Below are 10,523 nucleotides of genomic sequence, written 5' to 3'. Positions count from 1 at the left end.
TTTATTAATTGTTGTTTATATGACTTTGCAAACGTTGCGCATGTGTATAAAAGAAAATCAATAAAATTAATCAATAAAATTTAATATTATAACGTTCTCATCTTAGTATTCTTTTAATTTTTATGTAATTATTTTAATGCTTCTGCGCAGTGATGACTTCGAGGGTAAAATTTAGCTGTAACATAAAGAGAGTGCATTAGTGCATTAAAATAATTGTTAATATAATAGATGCAAGTGTTTATTGTTGCTTAAAAACTAGGAGTATATGTTCTGTGATCCCTCCTCCTCGAAATTCGTCGTTAGATTGAGCCATTGTGCTCTAAATAATTTGTTTTTTTAAATTTTATTTATATGACTTTCCTAACGTTGCGCATGTGTGTTACGAGAATTTTATTTGAAATAAAGAAAAATTAAGATAAAACGCTCTGATTATAGCATTTTTTCATTTTTATGTAAATGTCTAAACAAATGTACATTTTTTTTAATGTTCCTGTGCAATGCAATGAATGAATCGAATGCAATCTCTTTTATACATCGCAACTTTAATTTCTATAATTTTGTACAACTCCCTGGTATCTGTAAATACATAAAAGTTATTAAAAAACATTATAAAGTAATTAATTTTTCTACTGTCGGTCTTCCTACTGTCGGTAACACTGATGGTAATTTACCATGAAGGTTTTCCTACTGTCGGTAACTCTGATGGTAATTTATCATCAACACTTCTCGGTCGATAACTCTGATGGTAACTTACCATTAACTCTTCTCGGTCGGTAACTCTGATGGTAATTTACCATCAGCATTTTTCGTACGCGTACCGTGTACCCTCTGCCCTCAACCGCGTTCCCACTACCGCGGACCGCGTACCGCGTACCGTCTACCCTCTACCCTCTACCGCGTACCGTCTACCCTCTACCGCGTACCGTCTACATATTTTTTCTCTACACATTTATTAGAATATGTATTACATTATTATGATACAATGTATCAACATATACATTTTTATATATTAATACATTCACAGTATATTCAATACATTCTCATATTAATGTATTTTATTCGTAGTTTATTTTATATATAACATATTTAACGTATCATTCATAACGTATTTACTTTTTATATCAACGTTTATGTGTACTAATGATCAAATACGTTTGAACGTACGCAGAGATAAAGAAAAACATGCGAAGGTGAAGGTCAAAGTCAAACGAGGTAACGAGCATTGTCTATATATACACATCGTCTATCATCGAGTACGCATAGAAAAACATTTCGCGACTGCCATATAAGGTAAATAGGAGGGGTGGGGTGACTCGAGCTACGTCATACCGCATTCAGCTGTCGGACGCCGTCGAGACAAGTCTCAACTAGTTTCGCTCCACGTAAGAACTTAATTACTCCGTAATTAAAAAATATTTCATTATCAAATTTCGTAATCTAATCAAATTTCATTTACAGGTACATGCAATCATTATCGATGACGTGAATGCATTGAAATTAGGTAAGAAGATCTGTAATTAGAATTATATTATATTATCGATTATATGTATCGATAGTTTCACAAAAATTTCTATCATAATCTCTTATTCTTTTTATGGTTTCAAGAAGACGTTCACCATCGTTTCATGGAAATTATACTAATCAATGGTGGTATATACAATTGCATACATACGTGCAAGTGTATTTCTTTCTTTCTTTCTTTTCTTTAATTTTAGAAATGCATCAATTTCCAAATGGATCGTTCGATGCATTAGAAAATTTTAACTTCACGTATCGTTAATTAATTGTAAAGTAAATGAAATGATTTATCGAATTAATTATTTAATTACGCGTTGCAATTGTTGTTTAAATGTTTTTAATTTAAATTCATTTTAGTTCTTTCGGTATTTAATTCACATAAATAATTCAAGACACAGCCGATTCTATTTTATTGTTCAAATGATAATTTATAAATATTGTATTTGTTTAGTTTTACATTAATGCTATATCTATTCTTTCCTATAAGTATTAAGGCAATTAGCATACTTCTGTAAAAATAACCCTATCGCGATGAAATTTATTCTTTATTCGCGATATTTGTTCGTTTGTATTTTATCTTTTTTTTTATATAGTTTACAAGTTTGTGGTTACAATTTTTGAATAATTTTTTTTATTAATAATTAAAGCATACAAAAAATAGTAGCACGATTCCAGAATTTTTGAAATACGTAGTTTAAATAATTGAATAATAAAACTATTATAATATATTTTTTATTATTAACATAAATAAACAGAAGTACGCTACGACTTGCTTTAATTAAACTTTGATTTTCAGAGCTTTAGTTGCGATTGCGGGCAATGCAATCATAGAATCAGTGTTCGTTTTGAAAAATGTTGCATTTTTTGTATGCGATCGTATAGATTGCATACAAAACAGTAATTAAATCGTTATATTTAAAATCAATGCAAATAATCTTGTTGAGAAAACAATTTGCTCGGTACGCGATTAGAATCATTAACACACTTTCGGCCAATTCGGTAGAAGAGGATTTGCGTTTCGATTAAAATATTGTCATGGTCGAAAGTGTGAATTAACATCTTTATTTCTTCTGGATCATCTTTATCAACGAACCTGGGGCTTCGTCTGAATAAATCAACGGTTAGTATTATTTTCTAATCTCAATTATTACTTCTCACATATTCATTTTTTAAATCGTGATTGTTTTTATTCATGTTTCTCATTCATGAAAAATCTTTCGAATGATATGAAACATAATTAATTTTATTTTTTATTTTTAAATATAGATTATAATCATCGATTCAACGATTCAACGATTAAACAATACATCGATTCTACAATACATCGATTCAACAATTCATCGATTCAACAATTTAACAATTCATCCAATTTAAATCAACTTCACATCTTTATTTCTTCTGGAACATCTTTATCGATGCATCTGGCTTCGTCTAGATAAATCAACGGTTAGTATTATTTTCTAATCTCAATTATTACTTCTGACATATTCATTTTTTAAATCGTGATTATTTTTATTCATGAAAAATCTTTTGAATGATATGAAACATAATTAATTTTATTTTCTATTTTTAAATATAGATTATAATAATCGATTCAACGGTTTAACGATTAAACAATACATCGATTCTACAATACATCGATTCAACGATTCGACATTCAACACTCAACACTCAACATTCAACGATTCAACATTCAACAATTCATCGATTCTACAATACATCGATTCAACAATTCAACAATTCATCGATTCAACAATTCATCGATTCTACAATTCATCGATTCTACAATACATCGATTCAACAATTCATCGATTCAACAATTCAACAATTCATCGATTCAACAATTCATCCAATTTAAATCAACTTCACGACATCGTTCAACCAACAGCGAGGGGGACGAGTGTTTTTGAGCCATCGCAGAACTTCTACTGCCAATTGTTCAGTTTCATTTTTTATTTTATTTTTATGGTAACAATTGGTAACGAGTGAGCGAACAAATTTAAAGTTCCTCCAGTGACCCAATCATGCCGAGGATGAAAGTTCCAATATCGGCACGGGTTCCTGGTTGTATTCGTAAATGTATCTTGTCCAAAACGAGCATAAGCGACCGTGAGTAGAACCTTTGGTTTTGCTCACGAGTGATTCCCAATATATATGTGATTTTTATATATGTGATTTATTTAGATTAGGCCAGGGTCTTCTTGTTTCATCGGTTTCAATTCACTTAATTAACACTGCAATTAATTATTGTACTTATTTTTTTCTCTTTACGTATTTAATCGTGTTAGTAATGGTGAAATCGAGCATTAATTTACTCGATTTCGTGCCAATAAAAAGCATGTAAAAATTGTTTTATATGCATTGCTTCGTAATTAGTTTTTCAATTGTAATTAGTTTCTTAATAATGATTAGATTTTCAAATCGTGATTAGTTTTTCAAATCGTAATTTACTTCAATATATCGATACTTGGATATTGTTATCAATAAATGAGCAAGAAGACAAACAAAATTCGCGACCGGATAGATTCTGGCAATTAAGTGGTGGTTTAAAACCCAGTTCTTTAATTAGAACAGCCATTTAGTGAAAGAGTCGTCCGAGGTTTTTAAGAAATATCCATCTTTTGTCACCGTTAGAATCACTCTACACTGCACTACCTCGAAACAGTATTATATAATAATATAAAACGTTTCTTATGGGGTATTTTTTTTTTTTCATTCACTTGCTTAAGTCATTATTCACCAAATGACTTGTAGAGTCCTTAATCCGTTTAGATGAATTTTTATAAAAATGTTTTTTCATGTATGTTAATTATGTTTTATTAGATCAGGATTTTCAGCCTAATATACTAATTCCCCTTTTCTCCCCCCTATGCTCTCTTCGTTCTCATCGATGCGTGTTGCCCAGGTGTTACACGTATGGGTGAGAAAAAGTTTGCATGGGTTTTAGTTTTTAAGTTTTCCTCCTTTGGCGGCTGTCATTGCGTTAGTGATTGCACGATGTACTTACACCAGTGTGTGCGTATCAGGTAGTGTGTATCGTACATCGTTTCGCGAAAGTTTTTTATTAATGCATCATTCAATATTTAAATAAATACTTGTACAGTCACGCGTGATATGTACTTGTATTTTTATACTTGTATTAAATTTTTCTCCTTTTTTTTCCGAATCGTTTCGAGTAGTAGAGTTTTCACATTTATTTGTGGAAATTTAACAATACTTGTATCATATTAGTATGCAGATATATACTAGTATGTACCAGTATTTTTGCATTAGTTATTATTGCAATAATCACTAGCCTTGGCAGACGATTACAGCATGGGGTACGTAACCTTTTAGAATATAAGTTTAGAAAACGTGGTTGAACTAGGGTGTCGGAGGTGCCCCGGGGCATGCTCTCTAGTTTAGGTTTTTTGCACCCTGGTGGTATGCGAATACAGATCCAGCGTGGAATGATTGTGTTGGTGTGTCTGTTTGCACTTTTAAATATAGGTGGAGGGATAGGCAGGTAGCATACTTTTCTGTGTGTATGTGAAAACATTAATTTTAAGTAGGTAAGAACCGGGTACGGCAATAGGTTTGCTTCTATTCGGACGCAACCCTGACGCAATCATGCCTCCGGGGTTTTTGGCTAAGTGTCAGCAAATTTTTACACTTTCCATTATTCCTTATGTCTCCATTTTTTTGCTGATACTATGCATTTTAAGTTAAGATAATTGTATCAAGCAGTTCAAAAATACTTTGCAACCAATGAGAACATTAGATAAATCACCCTCATATCTTTTGAACTTGGCAAAGGATTTTGAATTAGTTTTGATACTTAGTTTTTTAAGTATATTAACACTTGCACCTCGCGATCTTTAGTAATATAATTCTTAATGTTAGAAATAACATACACTTATTCGAATAAATTGAGATTATTACAATTGTTGTAATTTTTTCTTTTTATCGAAACATTGTCACCTTTAATGTGCAACGTGTTAATCCTAGTTTTTAATAGGTTCATCATTCAGAAAAATATATCTGCTGGAGCATTCGATTAAATGTGCTTGTGTAGTTGCGTACGATCATTGAATTCTTTCGAGTTTATTGATCGTCCACAAGCTAGTATAATTACTTTACGGAATTAATTCAATATTTTTTCAATCTATTACACATTTATTTTTTTTTAATTTTATTTTACAAATAAGTAAGTAAATAAAACTTGTGTTAGAAAAAATCGAGACGCACTCAGGTAGGAACGCAGTTGAGTTTGCGTGTTGGGATTCGTCAGTGGCGTTTGGGATGATGCATTTATGAACTTTGTCATATTTCAGTGGTTATATTATTTAGGATAAATCGATACTGTACGTTGCAAGCTCTTACCTCTCGTTAGGTTTAAGTGAAAATAAAAACAAAAACAAAAACAAAAAAAAATACCAGCGTAAAAACCTGCGGAAATAAAATTACTAATAACTGTGTTGATTCCTTCCCAATTTTCTTTCAGCTTAGATCACAAATGCGTCTCGTATAATAAAATGCGTTTTATTAAACACGAGGGTTTGAGTCTTGTCGCGTATGGTGAGAACAGGTCGGGATTAGGTCGGTTTAGCTCAGGGACGATTTCATTCTTTTAATATAATCCACTGAAATGTGCCAATTTTTATGATGTATCGTTTCAAACGGTAGGGCGTTTTTTGACACGTAATTCTTTTCTTGCGTCGCACGTAGGGAATGCTCCATTGCAGTGGTCAGGGCACGAAGCAAAGAAGAGGCAAAATGCCGAAGAGGCCCCCACAAATTGTGGTATCAAGTGGGCAACTATTCGACTACGAGTTATTTCTCAAAGGATATCTTTGATAATTCTTTGATCAATAGTTCGTGGTCATATCAAAATCCCTTTGTCTACCCCTTTATCACGTTGTCACTTATGCTCGTAGTAGTATTAGTTATAAGTTGTTCCTGAATGGAGATGATGGACCATTCCATCTCCCAACGATGTCCCACACTCGCGTTCGTGAAAAATTAAAAGTCTTTTAAATACTAGAATCTAGATTTTGCTATTTTTATTTAATTAATAGAGTCATTGCATTTTTTCTATTTAATTAAAAGTCGAGTCATTGCAGTTTTCTCGTTAGATGATATTAAAAGTCGAGTCATTGCAATTTTCTTATTAAATTAGATTAAAAGTCGAGTCATTGCAATTTTTTTATTACATTAGATTAAAACTAGAGTCCCATTGCATTTTTCTTATTAAAATAAATTAATAGTCGAGTCATTGCATTTTTGAAGTATATAAATTAGAGTCTTGTCTTAGATTTTTTATGAAATTAGAGTCACGTTCGTTTAAATTGTGTGGACGTCCATGGATTGCTGCAGCATGCACAAATAGTGCATTTGGATACAACGATGGAAGAAGAGGACATTCCTGCATTCATGAATGCAGATAAGGACACAAAATAAAGGTTTCACCATTCAGAATGATTCAAATTGAATTAATAAACACATTAATCAAAGTATAATAATTAAATATTTTAAATATTTCAATATTTCAATTCATTTCTCAATTTAATATATTTCAATTTCTTTCCAAAATATAATAATTTATTGAATATATATAATGTAATGTATTTTTTATTGCATCCCAATGGTTACCAGACTCTTATTTTCACTTTGCTTTACATAGTCTTTTATCCTATTTATACATTTCTTTTTTATGGAATATATGATCGTTGATTTTTTTTTTTTTAATAGTAACAAATTAATAAAAAGAAAATTTGAATCATTCTTATGGAATGCACTGAAGAGTGCATATGAAAATCGCAGTAAGTACATGCCTGCACTAAAAAGTGCATATGAAAATCGCAGTAAGTACATGCCTGCACTGAAAAGTGCATATGAAAATCGCAGTAAGTACAAACATACCTGCTTAACGCAGATGGAAATTCCTGCTAAATGCAGATGAACATACAGTAAGAATATACATTTCTCATTCAGAATGATCAAAAATGAATGAATGAATGCACTGATAAAAGTATCTAATAAATAAATTTTTAATATTTCAATCTGCGTATTATTTTTTTTAAACACAGAAATTTATCTAACAATAATTAGTAAATTTCATTTCACACATGATTTATATTTAAATAGTGCAAATTAATGAGAAGGTATTTTGAATCATTCCGATTAGAAACGTATATGTCTTGCTAAATAAATGAAATAAAACAAATGGCAGTCAGCACTCATAAGTGGATATTAATATGTCCGGAATATACATTTTCATTCCAAAATTATTTATAAATAAATATCAAATGAAAGAGTTAATAAGTACATAAGAGAGAGTGGGAGAAACTATTTTTACTATACACAAATATTTGAAGAAAGATTTTACAAGAGATGTATGGAGGAGAAATAACGAGTAGTATGAAAACACAATTTTAATATATTTTTTATTTATTATATATAAAAGTAGATAATATTTTTTGGAATAAAAATGTATAGTTTTGGTACATAAATGAAACAATTTAAAAGGCTTGCCTGCACTTTAAAAGTGCATACGAAAATCGCAGTAAATACAAACACACCTGCTAAATGCAGATAAATATAATTGCTAAATGCAATCGAACATACCAAAATCGCAGTAAGTACAAACACACCTGCTAAATGCAGATAAATATAATTGCTAAATGCAATCGAACATACCTGCTAAATGCAGATGAATATAATTATGCTGGCTGCCAGCACTCATAAGTGCATATTAATATGTCCGGAATATATATTTTCATTCCAAAATTATTTATAAATAAATATCAAGTGAAAAAGTTAATAAGTTCATAAGAGAGAGTGGGAGAAAATATTTTTACTATACAAATATTTAAAGAAAGATTTTACAAGAGATATATGGAGGAGAAAAAGAGTAATATGAAAACAATTTTTTTAATATATATCTTTTTATTTATTATATAAAAGTAGAATAATAATTTTTTTGGAATAAAAATGTATAGTTTTGGTACATAAATGAACAATTTAAAAGGCTTGCCTGCACTTAAAAGTGCATACGAAAATCGCAGTAAGTACAAACATATCTGCTAAACGCAGATGAACAAAACTGCTAAATGCAGTCGAACGTACCTGCTAAATGCAGATGAAAATATGGTAAGAATATACATTTCTCATTCAGAATGATCAAAAATGAATGAATGAGTGCACTGATGAAAGTATTTAATAAATAAATATTTGTAATATTTCAATCTTCGTATTATTTTTTTTAAACACAGAAATTTATAATAATAATTAGAAAATTTCATTTTTATAATCTATATATAATTAAATAGTGCAAATAAAATGAAAAGCTATTTTGAATGATTCTGATTAGAAACGTATAAGTCTTGCTAAGCGAATGAAAATACACGAAAGTACAGCCAGCACATGCGAGTGCATATAAATGTCAAGGTTGTGCATTTTGATTCTAAAATTATTAACAAATAAATATCAACTTTGCATAAGAAATATTTAAAGAAAGTATTTTTATAAATATATATAAATAAAAGTTTTTTAGAAAAGAAACCAAAGAGAGGAAACCAAAGAGAGATGATATAAAAATCATTGAAATATTTTTTACACAGAGATTTATAATAGAAGAATTATATGATATGAATAAAAATGCATAAATCTTGATATACAAATAAACCGAATTAAAAGGCTGCCCCACACTCTCTCGAGAGAGTGTAAATTATAAAATAAGTTAAGAACAGGGACCCCAGGTTTGCATACGGGATTGTAAATGCACCTGGGGATTTTTAAATATGCGAAATATTCACAATAAATTAAGTTTTAATAATGCGTCTTGAATAATTTCCTATGCGTATTGGTAATCGTATTAATCGATTACAATTTTGTATAAAATTAAAACATTTTTCTATGTATTATATATTTAAAAAGCATGCATCAGAAACATGCATTTTTCATATTCACTCGTGTAAATATAGAAAGGCACATTTTCTAATGCATCGATATTCAGTATTTTGTAATGTCCACTTTTGGTCATTAATTCTTTTTTTTTTTAAATTAGATTATTATTAATAATCCTTTTAAAAAGTTTTGATCGTGGATCAGACATTGAATTTTATTTTTCCACACATGCTTTTTAATTAGTTTTTGTTTTAGAATGTACTGTTTTTTTTAAGCCTGTAAGGTTTAAATTGAAAAATACCACTTTATCAAAAACGGATATTTACGAAAATTTCTACGATAGTATCTCAAGGTTTGTAATGCCATCATTTACGATATGAAATATAAATATAATAAAAATTATATATAAGTTATATACGTTGTTATTATAAAATTAATTTTTGTTTTAGGGTCATCGATATTGCCAAGATTCTATTCAACTGTCTGCAGTTTGCGTTCTAATAGTTGTTAAAATGTATAAAAAAATTAAACCTTAAACACACCAAGTTCAGCGTAATCACAAATCTATTAGGCATAACATTTTAGAGAATGCACTGCGGAACAGTGTACATCTTGTAATGTATTTGAAATTCTTGCGTTAAGATTTCCTATACTTGAAGTAAAAAGATATACGTGACCCTTATATTAAATAAAATTAAACTCTTTTTCCTACATACGCAATACTTTATCGAGTTATAAATGATCCGTAAAGATTCACAAAATTTCAGAGAACAGTTCGGTCGTTTCTCGTTAAATACTTTACCTCAGGTAGGACCAGCAATAAATGTCGTTTCTTTGGATAGTTCGCATCAATACTTTTAATACTCAAAGCCAGCATGTAAGTGAATTTTAAATTAAATAAAAGTTCACTCTTTTCTACGCATAGAATACTTTATCGACTTATAAATTTTGCTCGCAAAGTGCATCTAATGTCAGTGAACGCAGTGCTGTATAGTTTACATCTTAGTCATTTCTGTGAAAACTTCACATAAATATACCCTTATAGACCGCTGAACAAAAACGTATGGTCAAACATAGTATCTTTGAAATGAATTGATTTTTCTTGCCAGAAACTTTAA

At 29.9% G+C, this 10,523-nt stretch overlaps 1 long non-coding RNA gene across 1 annotated transcript; it reads left to right on the top strand.

The window, feature by feature from the left end:
- Positions 1 to 1,340: 1,340 nt before the first annotated feature.
- LOC122518411 lies at positions 1,341 to 1,764 on the top strand. Its single transcript, XR_006304074.1, has 3 exons — positions 1,341 to 1,382; positions 1,459 to 1,501; positions 1,606 to 1,764. It is a non-coding gene; the product is annotated as an uncharacterized LOC122518411 (long non-coding RNA).
- The last annotated feature ends 8,759 nt before the right edge of the window (positions 1,765 to 10,523 follow it).

Source organism: Polistes fuscatus, unplaced genomic scaffold (genome assembly GCF_010416935.1).
Source record: "Polistes fuscatus isolate 324 unplaced genomic scaffold, CU_Pfus_HIC Scaffold24, whole genome shotgun sequence".
In the NCBI taxonomy this organism is placed as follows: Eukaryota; Metazoa; Arthropoda; class Insecta; order Hymenoptera; family Vespidae; genus Polistes; species Polistes fuscatus.
The sequence above is the reverse complement of the archived record's forward strand: the minus strand, read 5'-3'. Positions and strand labels throughout refer to the sequence as shown.